Here is a 23,243-nt window from a genome sequence, read left to right on the forward strand (position 1 = left end):
CCAGATGAAGTTCAACACTCAGAAGTGGAAGGTGCTGCATCTGGGGGCAAACAATCCCCAACATACCTACAGGCTCGGTGGTGACGATTTGACTTGCACTGTGACTGAAAGGGACCTGTGGTAGTGATCAGCCATCGCAGGAACATGAGCCGGCAGTGCGATGCTGTGGCCAGCAGGGCAAACGACACACTGGCATGCATTAGCCATTGCATCTCATGCAAAACTAAGGAAGTGATACTCACTGTTGAGACTGCAGCTGGAGTACTGCATCCAGTTCTGGTGCCGCACTTCAACAAGGATGTGGAAAAACTTGAGGGGGTCCAGAGAAGAGCCATCCATATGATCAGGGACTTGTAAGACAAGCCATCTGAGAAAAGGCCGAGGGACCTAGGACTCTCTAACCTACAGAAGAAAAGGCTGAGAGGGGACTTGGTAGCAGCGTAGCGCTACATCAGTGGAGTACATCAAGAACTCTGTGAACAGCTGTTCACCAGGGCACCCCGGGGAAGACCAGGACCAATGGATACAAACTCCTGAAAGGCCGCTTCAGTCTCAATTCTGGGAAAAGCTCCTCCACAGTCAGGGTGTCCAGACTGCAGAATAAACTCCCTCCAGTGGTGGTCCAGTCACCTACCTTGGAAATCTTCAAAAGGAGACTGGACAGTCACCTCACTGGGATCACTTGACTACACTTGTCTTTTCCTGCCTAGTGCAGAGGGACTGGACCTGATGATCTACAAGGTCCCTTCCAACCCCTGACAATCGATGAATCTATGAACTATATGTACAGCCTTTATTACTGTTCCCTTTTCAACTTCTTTGCTTTCCAGGGAATCATTTAGGTATAATTTTCAACACAGAGGAATTTTGACGGGGCACATTCTTTTCTTCTATGAACAGTAATAAGACCATAATGGTGGGAGATACAGGAATATAGCCCAGTTTGGCCAATTAGATATTACAGTTAGATTACACATATCATGCATACTGTCTTTGGTTTGGATTATAGATATTAGTACCACGATAGTGGTGAAATACTTGAGCTAATGGACCTATTTTGGCATAAACGGAAGGAAGCTGGTGGCAAAGCATTCTTACAATGAAGCATATAAAAAGGGCTGGAAAGGGCTTAGATGATTTCTCAAGGCCAACCCCCTGTTCAAGACAGGCTTATTTGTGTCCAAACCATCCAGAAAACTGTTTGTCTAACCTGTACTTAAAAACAGACGAAGATTATGATTCTACATCTCTCCATAACCTGTTCCAGTCCCTGACCATCCTCAGGGTTAGAAAGTTCTTTTTACTATCTAACCTAGATGTCCTTAGTTGCAGTTTAATCCCATTACTTCTTGTCCTATGCCAAGTGGACGATGGAGAACAAATCTTCACTACCCTCTTTTTTGTCTGAAGACTGTTATCAAACCTCCCTACATACTTCTTTTCTGTACACCTGAGTATTCCTACTTTTTCTAGCTTTTCCTCATATGTCATGTCTTCTAGACCTCTTACTATTTTTATTGCTCTCCTCTGGACTCTCTCCAACTTGTCCTTTCTTAAACTGGGCCCAAAATGGGATACGGTACTCTAAGGCCTCACCAGTGCTGAACTGACTGCAAGCCTATTCCCTTGATTTGACTATGATGCTTCTTTTAATGCACTGTGTTATGTTATTAGCATATTATAGTCTGGACTCATCTAGCTTGTGATCCACTGTAAATCTCATACCCTTTTCTGCTGTATAACCATCTAGCCAATCATTCTTCATTTTGTACTTATGCATTTGATTATTCCTTCCAAAGTATAACATAGTGTACTCATCTTTTAAAAATTTAATCCTATTTATTTTAGACCATTTTTCCAGTTTGAGGTGCACTGATACATCAGGTCAATATTGGATTGGCACCAATATAAAATTGACTATATCAGAAATCAGCTTTGCTTTCCTGATGCGGCCAATAATGTGGCCGATAAATGCCCTGTGCATGCACATCACCTGTCTCCCCAGACTCTTCCTGGGACTTTGGAGGTTGAGTGATAGATGAAATGATAAAGGCCAAAGGGAGGATTGAGAGGTAGATAGCAAGAGGTTTTAATTTTTAAAGTCTGAAAATGTTGCTATGTCTGGATAGCCTTTTTTTTCTCTGTTTGTAACGTAGACTGACTTCAAACTACCACAGTTAATCCAACTCTTTGTAAGATGTAATATGCCTAGTGTTAAGGTCATCATATCTATATACATAAAACAACTATCATGGCAGTGATTCTTATTTAATCACTTCTTCCTGTTTACTCCACTGTCCCATCCAGTGGCAAAGTGGTACAGGCAGTTCAGTCTTGCCACTTCCCTTAATCATTTTATTCTTGTGAATGACAATACTGTATAGAGAGTGGTCTGTGCTAGAAACCTGTTTGACCCTCCCTGGGCTGGTTCTGGATTATGGGGCTCCTTGGAGGCCACCTTCAGTAGTGGGACAAGCAGCATCAGAGAGCAGTGGGACTAGTGCAGCTGTTCCTTGCCCCATCGCTGCTAAAATGCATCCCCAATGCAGTTCCATATACAAGATTTCACCAGTAGGTCCTGACCCTGCTCACCTAACCCACAAATTCCTGGCCCTTCTAGGAGCTCTCCAGGCCACATTTGGCCTGCAGGCCATATCTTTGACACCCCTGGTCTATACAAAAAGCTTCTGATAGTAAAGCCCCCCATTCTTGTACACTTACTGGGCAGAGCAGTATGTCATTTCACTAACAATCCCACTGATTTCATGGAGACTACTTCTCAAAGAGCACGTTACTGTTTACCATGAGCAAGGCTGGCCAAACCTTTGTCAGAATAGCTCTTAGAGTTATTTTTTGTTTGAAATAAAAAAAACACAAAATCCTATGTCCACATTTACAGTCCTAAATCTGAGTTATTTGGGGAGCATGCTTACAACTTCCATGGAAGTTGATGGGAACTGCAAATGCTTAGCACTGCTGAAAGCCAGGTGCGCAGACTTGAGAATGTTGGTCCAAATATAGTCATTACTATACTATTAGGGAAATGTCAGGACTTACTGAGATTAAACAAAGACCTGCTTAGAATTTTTGTGACTTCAGCTCATAAATGGATTTCATCACTTGCTACAGCTGCATAAACAAATGCATGTGGTACACCTTTTTAAAAAAAGAGCCCCCAAAGAATTGGTCTAATCGTGCCTAATGAGCAAAATGTATTCCAGGTGTTGGTTGATGCCTCGTATACCTGAGCAGCCCAGCCCAGGCCAGCCATTTCCCAGTAGGGAAATAGTTTGCTTGCTTTTCTCTATCCCTGGCAGCAGAATTGCTTTGGACAGGTGAGTATTTTAAAGGGGAGATGTACAATATGAAACCCAGTACCAAACATCTTATTCCCTTTATGAAAACAGTCTTGTCCCACTGCTGCTTTAGGTCTGCAAAAGCATCATCCCAGCTTGGTCAGCAGTTTTTACAATGCCTGAGCAGATACCTTGGCTCCTGCACAACAAGGCTATTGGGTATTTGGAATAAACTTCTGACCCACTATTTTCCAGTCATTTTCCATGTTTGCGTGTGTGTTCCTCCTACTAAGGGGGGTCACAGCAGAAGCCCTGAAGACTGACACCTTGTGTTTATACACAGAGCAGCCAGGCAGCACTTCTGTTATGCTTCTATGCCACCGTGCCTCAGACCCAATGTGCAAAGACTAGACTATTCTTCATCTCCCCTCCTCAAATTCCCCCTGAAGGGCGCTAATGGTGGTGGTAGCTTATGATGTGAAGCAGGCACTTGCCATCTTTGGACTGATGCATGCATGGACTGATGCAGTAGACTCCAAACAAGTGGAGTCCTACACATCTCAGAGTTGAATTTTCCCCATTCTGTTTAACAGCGTTATAGTGCAGCTTAGAGCAAGAAGAAAGTAAGTATTAGCATTAGAAGATGGAAAGTATGTCTTCAAAATGTGCTGTAGCTATTTGAGCTTGAATATGGCCATCCTGTTTTCAAAGCTGGGAAGCCAGAGGTTTTTCTGGATGAATAAATAGTAGGTCCTTTTAATGCTACATATATATAACTGCTCCAAAAATATTTCCATGCAAAAAAGGCTTGTGGACCAAAACAAAACTCTTCAATGCTCACTTTTCACTTGAGTTGACATCTTTGGTTTGAAAATAAAAGTTTGGGAATCACTATTTTTTTAATTCATATCTACCTAATTTGTATCTACCATGCTTACTGTCAACCGTGGTTTTTTCCTGGGGAAAATGTAGGAGCACAAAATCAAAGCACCATCAAAGTTAATGGCAAGCTCCCACTGATGTTAAAACAATCAGGGTCAATCCTACAGCAACTGTTCTGCTCCTTACCCCCGTAAAAAGGAAGTAATATATTTTGAAACGTTGTAACGTAGACTGTTGGCAGGGGGTCAGATTAGATGATCTGCTCAGGTCCCTTCCAATCCTACTAACTATGAAACTATGAAAAGATTAACATTAGCTCTGAGATGCGTCATTGATGAATCTGAACAAACCAACATTTTCCACAAAATACTATACTTTTTACCTCAACTAGCTCTAATTTGTGAACAATTGAGATGAACAAATATTGCATCCTGTCGGTCCTTCATCCTGGGTGTGTAAGTGGCATGCTTTTCTGCCCTGCTGTTTATGCTTCAAATCCTGGTAAAGTTAAGGGGGCTGTGGTTTCTTATGGCCTTTGGAAATTTGGCTCAAGGTCAATTAAGGTACCTGCCTGAACATTTTGGCTTGATTGCCTTAAAAGGTTATGTTAAAACTACCTGTGCTGCCACAGCCCGCCTGCATTTTCCAAATATGATAATGACCTGTGCTTAATTAAACTTCCCGGCCTCCTAATGGTGATATTAGGCCCAGTTTGAAAGCTCTGCAATTCTCAGAGTAAAGGTGCTAGAGGAGGGCAAAATACTTCTGAACTTGTGCTTATAAAACATGCTCCTCTTGGGAAATGCAGGAATATGACCCTGCTTGCATTCTTTCAGTCAGCAGGAATTTACCTTGTAGTCTGCCTTAACACACCACCAAATATGGGCTTGGGGAAATACCTGTCTTTCTCCTTATAAGGATGCAGAGGCACTTCCATTGCCCACAGTTAGCTTTTCTTGCCAGTAGTAGTTGCACTGTGTTGTTGATCCTGATGCCTAAAAAGGCAGTTCTTCCACACCCTTGCCTCCAGCTGCAAAACTGCAGAGTATACAGCTCTTTGAAATCAGGCATTTACTCACAAGGAAAGCAGTATTTCTGGATTTTACTGTCACTTTCTAAAGCCAGTTAATTCACAACTACGACTGTGGTTATCCTTTACTCTCATGATTAAGCGGTTGATGAATAATAAAGAGCCTAACAAAAGGTATAGTGCCCGAACCCTGCAAGTAGTTCCAGTTGAGAGGTATTTTACTCTCTTCTAGCACCTTCGAGCTGAGAATTGCAGAGCTTTTAACTCGGGCCTGATTATTACCATTAGGAGGCAGGGAAGTTTAATTAAACACAGACCCTTTTTAGATTTGGAAAACCAGGCAGGCTGTGGAAGAATATGTAGTTTGAATATACATTTGTAAATTGGCATGGATCCCTGAAGGACTCTACCTAGGTCAAGTATCACCCATGCCCATGGGGGATAGCTTCCAGTATCAGGTACTTTAGCTTGAAAAGCATGTGCAGGTACATGCCTCCTAACCCAAAAAGAGCTCATGTGACTACAAGATATGATTGCATTTTAATAACAACTCCAAACCTTTAAGAAATCTTGGTCACCAAATATTGACTTCACTCATTCACACCCAGCAAGGACTGACATGTGGTTCACAGACTTTAAAGGACAGATTGATTTATTTTTATTAGAGACATATTCTTACTCCCTCTGTGCTCATCTGCCTTGGGATATTTATTCCATTTGTCTGTTAGCTCCAAGTATAAAGGATTTGTTTGTTTATTGGTTTTTTCTTCATTTAAGTTAATAAATAATCCATCTTAAATAAAAATGATGTCAAGGAATGTAATGCCAGTTGGAGACCAGTGGAACTGAGCTGCCCAAAGTGGTGTGTCAAAACTTTCTCTACTGGGGTATGGAGGAGGGCCTGCTGTTTGAGAGGGAGAAGCTGCAGCAGGGAGCATTCCCTGCTGTTTGCAGGACATGGCAAGGTTGAGCTGCAGTTCTTGACCTTTTGAATAATGTGCTCCAGGATCCAATTCAGAAGAGGGAAATATTAGTTGATGCAGTTTTTTAAGCCACAGACAATCTACACTGATATTTCTGCACACATTGTCATGTCTTTTTTCATTGGGTGACAGCCCCTCTTTTTTTTTTTTGTTTGAATGCCTGAAATATGCTGTCTAGCCCTGAAGACAGCTACTTTCCAAAGCATCTTAGCAGAAAGGAAGAATAATTAAGGCCAAGATTTGCAAAAGAGACTAGTGATGATTAGCACCTCACTTTCGAGTTATCCAGGTTCAACTACACTTAAAGGGTCTGATTTGTACAAAGGGCTTGATCCAAAACCAGAGTGCTTTGTCCTTGCTCTAGCTAAGCACTTAATTACACAATTAGGCCCTTGAAGTTAAAGCTTAACCAGGTGTCATCTCCCTCTTTACAGGCTAGTTCCCAGCCATGCTTGCCCCTTTTGCATTACCATGTAGTGGTAGATGTGGAGCAAAGAGCTCATCATCACCCTTCAGGATCCAGATGAAGTGTAGAGCACCTACTTAAAAAAAAATCTAGGCTGCCACTAAAAAGTGAGGCACCTAAAACTGATCAGTAACTTTTGAAAGTCTTTGGGCTAAGAGTTCATTTGCAAGGAGAGGCCTCTGTTTTCACAGCGAATATGAAATGTGCTCTCTGTTTTCAGTTCTGTTTGTATGTAAAAGGTTTGGAAATATGGCCAAAGATTGAAACAGGACGGCTGGTCTTGAAGACACTGATATAGTTTATGAGGCGAATACTTTATAATTATCATCACCTTTTATAAAACATCTTTGACAGTATTCACAGTCATTTGTAGTCACTCTGATGAGCAAATGAAGACAGTTGGCCTGTCTTTATCCCAAGCCATGAACTGAGAACGGCAGGTTATCCTAATCCTTGCCCTCAGAGTACACTGAAAATAAGATGGTATCTCTCAGAAAGCCGCTTCATGTTTTGTCTCTGATATGTGGGAAGTGCATTTGTTCCAAGCCTTGTTTGATATGTTGAACTTTTTTAATCTGGTAGGTGTAGCTGGGCCAGTGGCTATATTGGGGACAGGTGACTCTACCTGGTGGGAGATTGTCAGTCATAGGGGCTGCTAATCTCCCCAGACTACAACCTATAATCGGGGTAGCTGGCGTGAAGGTGAGACAGGAAGGTTTAAGTTCTGTGGTTTGGGACAGAAGTTTCATAAACTTTGACCCAAATCAGTTGAGTCTAATTCTACATTTAACCAGGTACATCTTAAACCAGCTTCAGCTATTTTGAAAGTGGTTTATGTGCACAGAACTTCTGTTCTGTTACAGGTTTAAACCAGTTTCTGATTACTTAAACCAGTTTGCATGTAACTTCTGTGCCTAGCCCATGACTATCTCATGCCAACACCCAACTTCAGCTGCAAATTGACTGCATGATGACAAAAATTAGAAAGGTAGAGTGGGAAGTGATTCTTTTTAAAATGATGTTTGAACTGTTTATTCTGGTCTAGATTTCTGCTTTTCTTGTGCTCTTCAGTAAAAATCTATCATAGGTTTTGGATATGCTTTAGAAATGCATGTGCCACTCATGTCCCTGAAGGGTTGAGGAGGATGTCTGCAGGTGCAGTTATAGGAGAAGTTAGATTTTAGGTTCAGGGACCTTGAAGGCTCAGCACAAGGTCTGGGATCCAAGTCGTACTGTACGCCCCAGCTCTCTGGAGGGGGCTGTGAAAGACGAATCTGCAAAGTAGGCCTAGTAAATTGAGACCCAAGAGGACAGCGTGGTGAGTGTCCAAACATTGGGAGAGTGATGAGATCTCCGATAGCGGGGAAAATCTAATTTTTCACTATCAGCACTTTTCTTCCAGAGACGGCTCCCAACCGCTTCCACATGGAGCAACAGCAGGAGGCCAGTGTTGGTGTGGATGATTTGCTCTACTTGTTTGTACCAGCTAGTAAAAGCAGCTGAGCAAGCACAACTTTAACCAGGGGGGATATGCAAAAGAGGGAGTCACATGTGGAATTTGGGCGAACAGGAGGGACTTCTGTGGGGTGAAAGAGGAATGCTTTATTTCCAAGTCCTAGAGTGAGCTAGTGTTTATTCTCTGGGGGAAGATGCGAGTGATTTGGTAGCACTTGCTTGCATGTGAAGCCTTTCCACATATGAGAGTGTCAGCCGAGTCTAATCAGAGTGGATAATGAGGACATGGCAAGCATCCCTCATCAAGTGCTGATTTCCTGTGCACCTAAGACGTAACGTGCTAGCCCTTCGTGAACATCTGCTATCATAAGGTACACATACTTTTGATCCCTATATATTTAAAGGATAAAATCTGGTTAGCAGTGTAGTCCATAGCTGACTAAACTGTCTGCCTAAGCATGGAAATGCCTACAAAAAGCTTTGTAATGTTTATATTAATTGCAAACTCTCTAGCTAGTAAAATCATATAGGAAAAGCAGAATAACAGCATTTTCTGCTAAAGGTTCCAGTATTGCATTAGTGCCCCAATTGTGGCTTCAGTTCCTATCAAAAGATAGCCCTAAAAGATGGCATCTTAACCTAAAAACTTGAGACAATTGATGGATGTGAACATTCAGACAAGGGAGGATGAGGAAACAAGGGGAGACCAGTGTTGGTCTGACTGTCAGTAGTAATCAAAGCTAGTTAAGGTTATGATCTCTAATAAACCTTGTATTAAATAAGCATGCCAGACATGTGCAAATTAGCTTTTTTTCTGAATAGCCACTGCTTTTTACAAAAGACTCCAAGGTGCTAATCTTTGTGTTGGCTTAGTGAGCTGGAAAAGCTTTGGGTTAAAATCCAAGGAGGTTCTTAAAAACAAGAAGCTTTTTTGTCTGTTCTCTTGACTTTCTGAGCAATGTCATTTGCTTTGAACACTTTGTAAGTGAGCTATGTTCTCAAAGCAAGAGTTTAGATGTTGAGTTTTTATTTTTGGAGCAAACTTTTACCTTCAAGTCAGAGGCTTCAGAACTAACACAGTTTTATAGATGAAGGCCTGGCAGATGTTTAGCTATGGATGAAAGAAAGTTTTGAAAATGGCTATTGCTTTCACATGATGGAGTTATAGGGAGGGAATAAACTTTTGAAGACTACAGCACTGTAGCAAGTTCTTAGTGCCAGCAGCCCAACAAATTGTTTATGTCTCTCCTGCCTGTTCAGTTTAACTCTTTCAGATCCTCCCAGTGACTGCAGTGACATACACCACGCTCAGATAGCTGAGCTGATCCACTGAAAGCCTTACCCTGGAAATGAACTCTGCTAATCAACTGCTCATGACTCCAACAGATGTTTCTGTTTTTCAGACAATTAGAACCTCATGTGCGACTCTTTTTTTTTTTTTTTTGCTTTTCATACTAGCAGCGAATACCACTACACATCTGAGCTTCAGAAACTTGTCACATGATATCAGGAACAAATTGTTAAGCCAGTCAGCAATATCAAGGTTTGAAGTGGTGGTCTGCGGAAAGCACCAGGTCTTAGAAGCCAGAGGAGTAGTTTATGGAGCTACCATGCTGTGGTTTTGCTGCAGATGCCAATACTCTGCTCCAGTCTCTTGTCTGCAGTTTTGAAGTATCAGATGAACTCAGACTAAAACTCCTTTTCAAAGGCTGAATCATTTTAGGATGTGGAGATAAAGTTAAGTGATACTTTTGAGGATATGAGTATTATTCTGTGAAAACCACAGACACAGGATAAGGACTGTTTATATAGTGTGCTTATACTAGTCTAGCGCATATCTATTGAGAGAGGTCTGAAATGATGAATTCTCAGAGGCAGAAGCTGCTGTGGCCAAAAAGAGGGAAGTTTTTATTTTTATTGGTTTGGTTTGTTAAATTAGAATCTATCTTTTCAATTTGTTCTTGTTGTCTAGTGGCTCATGGGACTGGGATCAACTAATATTAAGGAGCTGGGCAGCAAGAATAAAATGTAACCTCCCTGAAAGGATGCGGTACAATCTCATGTCACCAAAGCCAAAACCAGCTATTGGAAATGAAGCACCTGTTGACGTGGTACAACGAAACAATTAAAACTTTGTAGCTGCTGGAGACAAGTTTCTTTGGGAATGCACCAGCTCATTTGCAAACCATCTTTCTGCTAGCAATGAGCAATTCCCCAAGTACTTGCTTCTGCCCACAGCTGACCCACAATCAATTGATTCAGGAGCCACAGTTTATCAGAGTTGGATGGAGCAGACCAGGAAGTTTATCAGCATTCACAATTTATTAGACAGCAGTGGGGGAGGATCGCAACCGAGTGTGGGAGTCCATAATCGGAGCTTGCTCTTTCAGACCTCCCAAACAGTGTATTACGCCACTTCTGCTGCTGGACTTGGTTGCCATGACGCATGCAAGTACAGAGAACAGACTAAGTTGGAGGGAGTTGCACTGGGGAGTGAAAGGAAAAAGGTGTACAGGCTGTTTCTCCTGCCAGCCTCACAATGCCAAGGTGACTAGTATTCTGCTCAGTGCCTGATTTCTAAAGGTGCTAGCTATTTATATGTATAAATGACATCAGGTAAGGACCTGGCCCTTTCCCAATACTGTATAGTATATTTGTCTGGGGGGATGCTAGCTGGTGGAAATACCCTCTTTGCGTTCCTTACCTCTGTCTCCTCTCTCCGTCAAGACTAAGTTTTGCCCATCGGTTCTATACTCATGTCTTTGAGGGCAGAATTTGCCCTTCAGCATTTTTAAAGTGGGAGCAAAATAATTTATTTTGCTGTCATGGGTTAGTTCTGGATAACAAGCCAAGGTCCTTTATCTTTTCTTTATGGAATTTCCATCACTGAAAATTTTCAAATGCAGATTAGTGAAATATTGGTTGGGATGGTTTAGGCAGAGACTATCCTGCCTGGAGCTGGGGGTTGAATTAGATGAGGTCTTGACTTCCTTTCCAGCCTATTTTTCTGTGCTCTTATGTTGCTGATGCTATATGTGGTGTATGGCTTGCATACTGCCCTTAAAAGTTGGAAAGGCCGTTTTTATAACTCAGTATAAACCCCTAACAATGCTCCCACTGAGTAAGCGGAGCCTCTTCAAGCCCAACATGTGACTGTTAAATTGGGGATCAGAGGTGGGAGACAGCATTTTAGTAGCAAAGGGGCCTGGAAAATGAAGACAAGTAGCTTATGTTTGATGCAGAAGAGAAGCAGGAGGCAGTGACAGGATACAAGGAAAACGATGACATTGCCAAAATCCTGGAGTAGCTAAATGATGTTAGCAGCAGGTCTTTGAATGTATATGAGCAAGATTGCATTTCTCAAAAGCGAGAGGGAGAGATATTGCAGTAATAAAGATGGAAGAAGATGTGGAACAGCATAATGTTTATTTAAGCTGAATGGATGGATAGTAGGAATCATCCTATTAGAAATGGTACATGGAAAGATTTTTGCAAGACTTAGTTCCCCACGTTTTGGGTTTGTAAAAGAGTCCAAGTCCAAGGTGATGGCCAGACAGGCAGCATAGTGGTGTTGTACGTAACAATCAAGAAGAGATATGGGAGTAAAGGCTTAGTGGGGAAGCTAGTGGAAACTGTAGAGAGGGACTTCAGACAGAGCATCTGGTTAACTTGCAAGTGAAAGGGAGCGGAGATGTGGCAATAGCTAAAGAAGCAAATGGGGTCAAGGCTGTTTTTGCTTTTAAGATGGCACATGTTTGTAGGCAGAGAGCGAATCAGAGGAAGTCAAAAGAGAAAAGGAAGGGAGTGGATAAAAAGGAAAAGCTAATTGGGGCAAGTGGAGGGGTAGGAGGAGGAGAATACACGTGAGAAGCTCCATGGCAAAAAGGAAGAAAGACTTCAGGAGACCAGAAAAGTCATTTGTTTTGTCAGTTTCTCTTGGAAAAACTGAGACATCGGACATTTTGAGTATATTGACATTTTGCAAAAAAAATCTTTCCATATAATATTTCTAAGATGATCTTTCCTGGGGTTGGTGAGTCTACAGGGTCTTCTCTTTCTCTTTGCCCCCAGTGCCCATTTTTCAGGCCCTGCCAGCCCTAAGGGCTGGCCTTCTCCATCTGTCCAGCCATGTCTATGCCTCAGATGTTACCAGTTATCACTGCAGTGGGGCCAGCTCATCCCTAATGCAAGGCTTGTCCCACTTAAGCTTCCAAACCTTTGTTGGGGGCTTCAGCCTTCTTGACTTTGCCCCTTTTCTTCCTCTTGGACCCTGTCTTTTGCTTTGGGCCCTTATTCTTGCTCTTCTTAGGCAGCAGGTTCTGGCCCTCCTGGCCTCAGCCCACCTTTCTGGACCCTCTCAAGGTCAGATCGTTGGCCCTCTCAGCCTCAGCTATTTGCTTCTCATGCCAAAGCCCGTGTCATGCCTCAAGGCTCGGCATGCCCCTCAGGCTCTTCGCTGTAGTTTAGGCTTCAGCTTTCCTGGCTTCTGCCTGCCGGTGTCTTAGGCTCCTGCCTCTAGCAGAGCTCAAGACCTCACACATCCCTGGGACGTTCCTTTCCCTGGCAGCCCTATGCTTTGCTACAGCTCTTGGTGTTTGGAATAGACTACCAGCTGCACAGGGGTCTGAACTAGTGCTTATCTGGAGTCAGTGGAAAGATGCCCACTATTTCAGTCACTTTGGGTCAGGCTGCATTGCATTATAGTCGTTCTTCCCTTGACTACCTTTTCAGTCTGCTTCTGTCTAAAATAGTATTGTCAAATGAGCTGGCAGGCTGGATCTAGACCACAGGGCCTCTCAGGAGCCAGATCACCCATCTCCAGATCTGCTCCACCGGACTTGTTGCAGTGACTCTCTACATCAGCATCCAAGGAGCTAAAGCGCTGCTGCCTGCCACTCAAGCCCCAGATCTGTAGTTGCCTGAGCTGCAGTGTCAACCCTGCCAGCTTCAGGGGCGTGGGGATGGACTCCACAGGCTTTAGTTCCCAGCGGCACCAAAAATGCTATATTTTTACCCTCTGGCTGTTGGCCTCACTAATGCTATGGCTCTAGCACCTGCGGCTCCAGGTCTTGAGTGGTGGCAGGGTTAGCTGCCTGGCTGCTGGTAGTCACGGTGAAAAGCCCTGCAGGCCAGATGACCCATCTCTTGAGGGCTGGATCCAGCCTGCGGGCAGTATGTTTGATACCCCTGTTCTAAAGCATTTTAGACTAGAAAGGGTGTGAGAAGCACAAGTATGTGTTCCCTCCCCCATTTGCTAAGGCACCAAGCTAAGAGGGATCTGTTAAGACTCTCCTTCAAGGACAATATAATGTTCAGAGCTGTTTCCTCGAGTTCAGGTCTGAGCGCCTGTTTTGGCTTCAGCTCTCCCAACGCCGGTCCTCTTCTATTTGGAGAAGCCAAAGACTTGCATTCACAAGTAACTGGAGAAGATGGTGAGTCTGCCCGTCGGGTTCAGAGCAGCTGATCCAGGGCACATGAAGAAACTCCGGAGAGGCCAGTGTCTGAATGGTTGTCCTTGCAGCCATGAATTTATACTGAGGAGACCAAGTGAATCCTGAAGCTAATGCAAGTATTTCCCCTCTCCACGCAGAGACCCCTTTCCACCCTAAGCTAGGGACCTGTCCTGCTCTGTCTTGGGCTCTGCCCTGCCATGAAATAGCCCCTGCATCTGGGTTTGCCACAAGGATGATGCAGAAATCACATGCTCCAGGGAGATGCTGACCCGGCTACAAGGTGGTTTCATGTCATGCTTGTTTCGTACCAGCCTATCATGAAGGGACCATGGGATGGGGGTGCCTCAGTCCCACCAGCAGGGCTGCTGGGAGAAGATTTTGCAGCTGCTAGCTGCTGTGGGAGCAGCCAGACCAATTTGGTCTCTGGGGGTTTTCAGTCTATCACCCTTCTGGGTAACACGATGTTCATTCTCTCCCTCCCATACGCACAGTGCACCCAATGAATACTCATCTGCCTGCTGTCTGCCCACAGAGCACAGCAGGAAGGAAGCTGCCACTTTCTGAAAGGGGGATATAAAAAATACCAGTCAGGCAAGCCTCGCATATTGTACCAATTCCACTAGGACTGAAGGAATCCTTTGCCCCTGTGATTCATGCTGAGCTGTCCAGTCCATCCGGCAGCAGCCCCGTCAGGCAGCCACCCACAGTTAATCGGGTGCTGGCTGCTGGCTGCGCCTGGCACAAGAGGCTATAGATTTTCAAGTTCTTTTTATTAGTCAGGGCACTGGCACTTCCTTTGGCATCTGTCTGTCGGCAGGAAGGGGGGGGGTGCGGGCGGGCGTGCGTGTGTGTGTGTGTGTGTGTGTGCGTGCTTTTCTTCTTTTACACATTTGGAAACTAAAAGTTTGATTCAGACTTTCTCCCTCTTCTCCGTTTCCTGTAGGTTTGAGGCTCTGGTTTTTGATGATTAGCCAATACCAGCTGTTCTGGGGATGAAGATGTCTCAAATCAATTCTATCCTGTCTGGCTTTCCAGGAAGAGGCTTTTTTTTTTCCTTTCCCCTGTCATCTGTGATTGAAATTTATCAGAGCCATTGCAAGCAGGAAATTTGCTCCTTTACCAAGTGTGCTGTACTGTTCCTTGTTTTTATTGTTTTAACAATTTCCAGAAAAAAGGCACAAAACAAACCTACTTCCTCTTTAGAAAGTGTGGTTTTTAACCTCTGAGATGCTGATTTCACTAGCAGAATTTTTTTTTTATCTAGGGTTATTTGAAAAGTATTTTCAGGATCACCAGATTAAAACCTCAGCCAAAATTCAATCTCTCTAAAGAATGGGACTGCAGAACAGCTTCAACCCTCAGAGCTTAAAGATAAATGCCTGAATTCTACATGTAGGTATCAATACTGTAATGAGCTCCCCCAGAGAAAGAACATCTATGCAAAGCCCCTACATAAAGGGGCAAACACAGAGATCTTCCTGAGAAAATGTGGTTTGTAAACACCAAAATAGAGATGACCCAGCTTTTCAAGGCAAAGGGAAAAACTGACTTAAAATTTGATGTAAAGTTTGGGTGCATTAGTATTTTTTTTATGTCCCTTCCAACATACACACGTCAGAACTGATAGAAGACAAGGTTCTTTGGGTAAATCTGATACCTTTTTATTAGACCAACTCAAATAGTTGGAAAAAATCTTCTTTGCAAGCTTTTGGGCATAAATACCCTTCGTCAGGCTGAGGAAGCATCTGCAGTTGGTGTGTGCTCTTCCTGGAGGGAATGAATAGTAAAGAAGCCAGAGGCTGGGATGCATGCAAGAAAGGCAGTCAGTGAAGATGTAAATTGAGGAGTTGGTGGGTGAGAGACAGATTGTGGGGGAAGGGGGCTGGAGAGGGGAATGAATGCCCCTAGTAAATAGGGGAGAAGATAATCGTGTTAAATAGTAATAGTGGTAAATAGTGGAGAACTGATGGAAGATATTCTGGGATGTGCGGAAGAAAGATTCTCCCTTAGTTCTCAGACATTTTTGGTATGCTTCAACAATCAAAATACATCTTGCTTTTTTCCCTGAACAAAATTCTAGCAAACATATATACCCTACTGCAGGCCACAGGGAAACAATGGGTCTCTTCATAGCTGGGACTCAAGCTCAGGCAGTTAAACTAGGACCCATGTCCATTGATCTCAGTGAAAAACCCTAATATAAGAGAGAGCTCTCAGACCACATCCTGTCATCATTTTGCACTGAAAACCACTACTGAGGTCAGAAGTGTTGTGCGAAAATTTATGGCAGGATACAGTCTGCTTAATGGCCCTGTGAAGGTTGTCAAGCCCTAAACTAACCTTTCCTTCTCCATCCTGATCCTGCCAGTTCTCTAAAACTAGGTTTGCACAAGATATACAATCTCCACTGGTTGATCAGGCACAAACAACACGGGCATTACGTTTATATACAACTGTGAGCACAGATGGGAGGCAAACCTGTTACATGACACACCGTCCCGTCTGAGTGTTTTTTGTTCTTATAAGCATGAGCTGGGCTAGGCTAGGTCCCTTTAACTTCTCAGGAGTGGGGAGCAAGGAAAGGATGGCTGCCTCCAATTTACCTTTGACTTAAGCAGCTGGAAGGGTTGCTAATTATTATTTCAAGGGAACACCTGGGTGACTTTGTTAGCAAATGTCTTTCACCTGTGACCAGCTGAGATTCTTTCCTGGTTCACAAGTCAAATTTTAGCACTGCTGAGCTGAGAGGGGCTGAAAGGTCTAAGTTTGATGTCTGTAAGAGCACTGTTTCTTGGACCACCTGGTTCCAATAATAGCAAGGACAGGTCTGTCCTTTAGCTTTATGAGAGAGAAATTGAGCTCCCTTCAGCTTATACAAATCTTTCTGCTAGGACCTTAAGGACTGAGGTCCTGTATGTTATGAATTAAAGTTAAAGGATAGTTCACTGGCTAGAGTTTTTGAGTTAAAGGAAAAGGGTCCTGCTCATAGCTTTGTCACTGCCTGACTGCTTGATTTAGGTAAGTCACTTAACCTCTGTCTTTCTCAATTTCCTCATTTGCATGAAAGGGATAATGATTCTCAGCTGCCTTTTATATAATACTTGGAGTCTAGTTATGCACAGATCTCCATCTACATGCTTGGCTCTGACCATGTTCTTGGTAAAAGTGAGGGTTTGTCTTGGAGCCTTAGCCAAAACGCTTCCTATCCTCAGCACAGCTGCCACCCTCTGCACTAGAGAGAGGATTAAATTAGTGCACAGTGAAGTAATCAGTCCACCCTTACACGCATTGCTTACATAATGTACACAACTGCATCTAAGCAATAGTAAATTTAGCTGAGGATTGTGAGATCCTGCTTTCAGGGCTAGATCCAATGAAGAACTTAGGTTCCTGAATCCAAAATGATGGCCCATAAACCTCTGATCAGCTGCCTATTCCTGGCTGCATCTCCCTGTTTGACTTTAAAGTGTCTCAGGAACCTAAAATTCTGCTTCTGTGCATGTCCAGAACAACTACAATTTGAACAGCTCGGTGACTATCCCCCACCTCACCCCGATCCAGGCTAGAAAGTAGGTAGTTCCCTGTCTCTATCCCTAGAGGGGCCTGATCTAGTAAATAGGCTCAAAGCATGGTTACCAGCCAACACCAACAGAGCTATACAGTTACCTTTTGATACAATAGCCTTATGGCTAGATGACATGACTAGGGTGATGGAGGCCTGGGTTCAATTCCTTCCCAGCTTCTTTGCACTGCACAGAAGAGTGCCCTATCCACCTCCCAGCCTCTCTTAGACCTAGTGGGTGGAGGTGGAGCTCTCCCCTGCCTCCTGTGCTATAGTAAAGGAAGAAAATCAAGATTTTCATGTCAGAGTGAAAGAAGGCAAAAGGAGCAGCCTGTTCAGGTGGCCTGATGGTTAGACAGCTCACCTGGAGTCAGTCCTGGCATGCAGCTCCTGCTTTCTGGCTTGCTTCTTCATTTTGCCAAACCTGTTCAATGCAAAATAATGAAATGGTCCTGGAAACAGAAAAGTTTTAGTATTTTTAACTACAACACTAATCTCCGAATTGTGAAATGAGTACACTGGTAATAAATGGCATTTTCTATATCCTAGTTGTAATAAGTCTAATTTAAGAGAATGGTGTGATGGCACTGAAACCTAATGATGGTAAAGCAGATATCAACATTGGCTATTTTTCTGTTGATCAGAGCATGAACAAGAAGTAGATAATACTGTATAACCCATTCCATTCTGTAATAATAAACCTAGAAACCTGTCCAAGCAGATACTGGACCATAGCAAAATGACTTTCATCCCCATTGTTGCAGTCTTTGTCTTCAAGACCCCTAAAGTGTGACTTCATTCATCTTCCTGCACCTTGCATCCTAGGTATGGGTTGCTCAGGTGGGCCATGAGTGGAATAACTAATGGCCAGAATAGCCAAGTGTGGACTTTTTCAAGAAAGTGTGTTTTGCTGTTGTTGGAAAATGGGGATGTGTCAAAGCAAAAGCTCTTCGCGCAATTGTATCCATGTTCTAACGCAGGGGCAGGCAATTATTTCAGACAAAGGGCCGCTTACTGAGTTTGGGCAAACTGTTGAGGGCCGCATTTCCCTTTCCAGTGCAGGGAAGCTGGAACAGCCCCATGGTCCCAGGCCAGAAGCCTCTGCTAGGCAGGGGTTTCTGGTCGGGGGGCCAGGGCTGGGCAGACCTTCCTGCTGGGTCCTGCCACTGGTTTCCTCTGGGTCCTACTCCCCCTGGCTCCTGTCATCTTTGACAGGCAGCTAGGAGCAAATAAATATTAATTTTATAATTTTTTTTAGGGGCCCCGTGGGCCAGATAGAATGGCCTTGTGGGCCGGATTTGGCCCCCGGGCCATATTTTGCCCACCCCTGTTCTAATGGGATGCTCTTTATGGAGGTTTTTTGGATCCAAGGTGGAAACCTTAGGCAAGAGATTGGCAGAAAGAGAGAGGGTCTACCAGTACAGCTGATAACCTACTCTTCAGGAAATGTAGCTCCTGTTCTGAGGACAGGGTGTTTATCTGTCTATCCCTTTCTGACTCTTTGCAAAGAAAAAAAAAAATGAGGTCCCTGTTTCAGCCCGACATGGAACAAAACCAAATGCCAAACTCCTGAAATTTCTTTTCAAAATGGAATTCTTGTTTTCTGGCCAGCTGTACTGCAGAACAGATGTGTGTTTGTGGAAGGTGTTGGAAATGGAGGCTTCCTCTTAAACAGGAAGTGTGCGAACCTGCTACCCTGCTCCAGCCAAAGGAGGAGACCTTTTGATTCCTTTTACAGCTTGCTCTGATCATGATGCAGTTTGCGTTGAGTATCTGAAGGCAGCTGTAGCACAAACAGCAAGTGCGTGGGTCGAGAGGAAAGATAACGTTATGTTCAGTGCACTGCACTGGATTCACAGATCCGGGATCAATGTATGGCTCTGCCACTTATTCCTGTCCCTATATTTTTCTGTGCCGCAGCTCTTTGCCCTCAGGAGGTCATCTACATGATAGAATTGTGCTATGGGTGAGAAGTTAAAGTACTGTAGACACCTTTTATGTTTAATTTAAACTCCTTTCAGGTTAGCTGAAGCTGTAATCTGTTTAGACTGCACCAAATGAGCCACTTGAAAAGAAAAGTCTGTCTACACAGGGAGTTGCACAAGTTGATTAAAAACCTATTTTGGTCAGTCTAGTCCAGTATTATGAAGAAAGATGCCGGAGTAGGACCCTTCCTCTCAGCCTTATCTGACTAACTAGGCATGATCTATACAGTGCCCCATGCAGCGATTTCAGTATGGTCTCTAGACACTGCAGGAATGAATACTACTTGTTAACCTCAGCAAGGAGGCACCTCCTGCTCTAGAGCTCCCTGTAGCTGCTAGTTTGGCACTGTTGTCTAAAGAGGCTGTATGAGCACATCTAGTTTCTGGGGCAGGGATGTTGGGGAGGGGAGTCAAGGGAGGGGAATGAAACACTTCAGTGCGAACGCAACTGGCACTTTCCAACTTCCATTGGCTTGGGTTGCCGTAGAGAATACGAGCAAAACATGGTGAGAAACACCTGGAGATTGGCCTCTTCAGCAGCAGAAACTAAAACAAACAGCAGCTTGAATTATTTATGAGCTTCACTGCAATCCTGGAACTATGTTCCCTTTGAATGAAAATGTGCGAGTTCAGCCTGCACAATGAAGCCACAGCACTGAAATGAAAAGGAATCTTTTAACTGCTTCCTTCTATTGTCTTATCTTACTGTCTGCCTTGCCACTAATGTTCTCTTTGGTAGGAATTTGTTTAGCACCGTGTTTTTGTTCCCAGGAACAATTCAAACAAAAATACTGCTTGGAGAGTCAGTTTGGAAAGTACATATGGAAATCTTTAGGACCGAAAAATAGCACGAAAGAGTATAGAGATGGTTGTGACTAGCAAAACAAATGTTTAGTTTAAGATGGAGAAGAAAGCTATATTAGGCATGCTGCACTTCCATCTGGCTAGAAATTGAGAGACTTAATGCTTGATCTTGTCAGGCATGGAATGGAAGAAATAAAAAAACCTTTGAGTATCTCACAGTCCTGCCCCGTCTTCAGGACATTCTCCCTACCACAGACACCAAGGGACCTTAAATGCAAGTCAAACACTCCAAATGAGGAAAGAAAAATCTGTCTGAACAGGAAGCTTCACATGCTGCGAGTATAATTGAGTTTAGATAATTAAGGGGGTTTAGAGTTGTAATTCAGAGGAGACTGGGAAGGGGAGGACAGTTTAATTGAGATTGCTTGTCCATCTGCAAATTCTCTGCATGGTCTTCTGTAGCACATCCTGGTTGTTATTCATCTTGACCTAACGGGTTTGATGTAGTTTGTATCGACCTTTATTAGCAATGCTGCAGACTTTCATCTACATTATAGAGCTATTTCTTTGGTATGAGAGAGGTTGATAGTCTCTGATTTTTACCTGCTGGATAAAATGGCATTCTGTAACACAGACCAGCAGAGACTCCCTGTGCCTGAAGAAGGGTGACTGCACCTGAAAGCTTGCTAAGAATTTTTTTCCAACTACTCAGTTGGTCTAATAAAAGAGGTCACATCTACTCCAAGCACCTTGCCTGCATTTTGTAACCTACCCACTTGGGGACCTGGCTGATGGCACTCCCAGGATTAGGAAGGGAGGAACAACTCCTCACTTGGTGTTCCTCCCTTCACTGGAGTCTAGAATTCACCGCTATTATTCATAGAGACAAATCCTGGCCTTTGTTATACCGATTTTAACCAAGGTGAGGATTGCGCTTCCTTGAATCAAATGAATATAAAAACCTCTACCAGGAGAAGCCCCTGATGGTGGTAGCAGGCATTACAAACTGGGCAGTTGAGAGGAGATAGCAACTCAGTTCCATAACCTTGGTGGCATGGTGCTTAACTAACTTTGCATGATGTATAAACAGGAAGAGCAGTTTAGGAAGGCATGTCATGCTGTGCCTCAGAAACAAAAGTAATGCCCAAACAAGCTCTGCCTCAAGAGACTGTGCTGGTGTATGAAGAATGCTTGAAGTTATTGTTGGTAGCTATGCCCGCTTAAGCTGTGATCTCTGCAAATCTCAAAAATGAAGAAGGACCAGTCCTGACCATTAGCTGATGGGATGGTGCCAAACAATCTAGGGTGCTGCAGGAAGTTGTGCTGGTGATTCAGTAGGTGGCATGCTTTCCTCTGAGTCCATACTGAACAAATGCAGACACGCAATGCTAGCGCTGTTCTGTTGTCAATATTTCTATGGCCTATAGGCATATCTGAGTTTAATTTAATTAGAGGCTTTCTTCAAACAGCTAATGGAAGTTTCCTGATCACAGGCCTGGTTCTCAAGGGGGACTTCAATCACCCTGACATCTGCTGCAAGGGCAATACAGCAGTGCATGGGGCCAGACGTGATGCACCCAAGGGTGCTCAGGGAGTTGACTGATGTGATTGTAGAGCCACTGGCCATTATCTTTGAAAACTCATGTCAGTTGGGAGACACCCTGAACAATTGGGAAAAGGCAAATATAGTGCCCATTCTTTAAGAAGGGGAAGAAGGAGGATTTGAGGAACTATGGACTGGACAGCCTCATCTGGAAAAATCATGGAGCAGGTCTCTAACAAATCCATTTTTAAGCACTAGGTGGAGAAAGAGGTAATTAGGAAAAGTCAGCGTGGATTCACCAAGGGCAAGTCACACCTAACCAACCAGCACTCTGGACGTGGGGAGAGAAGTGGACATGCTATACCTTGACTTTTTAGCAAGGCTTTTGATATGTTCTCCCGCAATGTTCTGACAAGCAAGCTAAGGAAGTCCAACCTGGGTGAATGGACTGTAAAGTGGACAGAAAACTGGCTGGGCTCAGACATTGAGGCATTGATTACTACCATCTCTTTGGCAGCTGGTATCAAGTGGAGTGCCCCAGGGGTCAGTCCTCAGGCCTGTTCTGTTCAATGTCTTCATCAATGACCTGGAAGATGGGGTGGAGTGCACCTTCAGCAAGTTCCCAGATGACACCAAACTGGGGGGAGTAGTAGATCGGCTGAACAGTAGGGCTAGGATTCAAAGCAACCTAGACAAATTGAAGGATTGGGCCAAAAGGACTCTCATGAGGTTCAGTAAGGACAAGGGCAAAGTCCCGCACTTAGAATGGAGCAATCCCATGCACCAGGATGTGGTGACTGGCTAAGCAGTAGCTCTGCAGAAAAGGACCCAGGGGTGACTAGACAATAAGTTGAATATGAGTCAACAGTGTGCCTTTGTTGCCAAAAAAGGTAACAGCAGCCTGGGCTGCACTGGTAGGAGTGTTGCTAGCAGATTGAGGGGTCGTGATTATTCCCCTCTATTCAGCACTGGTGAGGCCACATCTGGAGTACAAATGTGGATGTGGACAAATTGGAGACAGTCCAGTGGAGGGCAATGAAAATGGTTAGTGGCTGAGCACATGACTTATGAGGGAGAGGCTGATGGAACTGGGCTTATTTAGTCTAGAGAGAAGGAGACTGAGGAGGGATTTAATAGCAGCCTTTAACAACCTCAAGGGAGGTTCAAAAGAGGATGGAGCTGGACTGTTCTCAGTGCGGGCAGATGACAGAACAAGGAGCAACGGTCTCAGGTTGCAGCAAGGGAAGTTTAGGTTGGATATTAGGAAGACCTTTCTCACTAGGAGGGTGGTAGGGTTATCCACAGAGGCTTTAGTCTCTTCATCCTTGGAGGTTTTGAAGACCCACCTAGACAAAGCCCTGACTGGGATGATCTAGTTGGGGAAGGTCTGGTTTTGACCAGGGAGTTGGACTAGATGTGACCTCCTGAGGTCCCTTCCAATCCTCATTTTCTATGATTCTATGATGCTAAAAGCAGTAATACTGCAGTAGTATAGGCAGCCCTGGGGACTTGGCACATATGATGGCAGATGGAAAATGACTTTCTTCAGAGCTCTTTTTGCTCAAAATCGCATACCTTGTGGAAAAGATAGGGAAGATACCATACACTGAAAACACCAATCCTGGTCTGAGTTCTTGAATAATTGGTGCTCATTTATACACTTAATAAGTTATAAGATACATCAATGACTATAAACATAAACCTTTTCCATGTTTCCTTGTCTTTAAAGAAGAGCAGTTGGAGGGATAAGACGATACTAATCTCTCTCTCTTTTTAAATCCATA

At 43.8% G+C, this 23,243-nt stretch overlaps 1 protein-coding gene across 4 annotated transcripts in view; it reads left to right on the top strand.

Annotated features, from left to right (window-relative positions):
- The window catches only part of FGGY (FGGY carbohydrate kinase domain containing), a 419,676-nt gene that overhangs the window by 21,698 nt on the left and 374,735 nt on the right, over positions 1-23,243 (top strand). Inside the window, exon 1 of one of the 4 annotated variants that reach the window (XM_090047287.1) lies at positions 8,374-8,483. The exons of the other annotated variants lie outside the window; for them this stretch is intronic. The gene's annotated coding sequence lies outside the window, so the exon portion shown is untranslated. Of the gene's footprint in view, positions 1-8,373; positions 8,484-23,243 lie in introns of those variants that run through there. 4 annotated transcript variants of the gene reach the window in all.

The sequence above is a fragment of the Crocodylus siamensis genome, chromosome 5 (genome assembly GCF_052110815.1).
Source record: "Crocodylus siamensis isolate JL-2025a chromosome 5, ASM5211081v1, whole genome shotgun sequence".
In the NCBI taxonomy this organism is placed as follows: domain Eukaryota; kingdom Metazoa; phylum Chordata; order Crocodylia; family Crocodylidae; genus Crocodylus; species Crocodylus siamensis.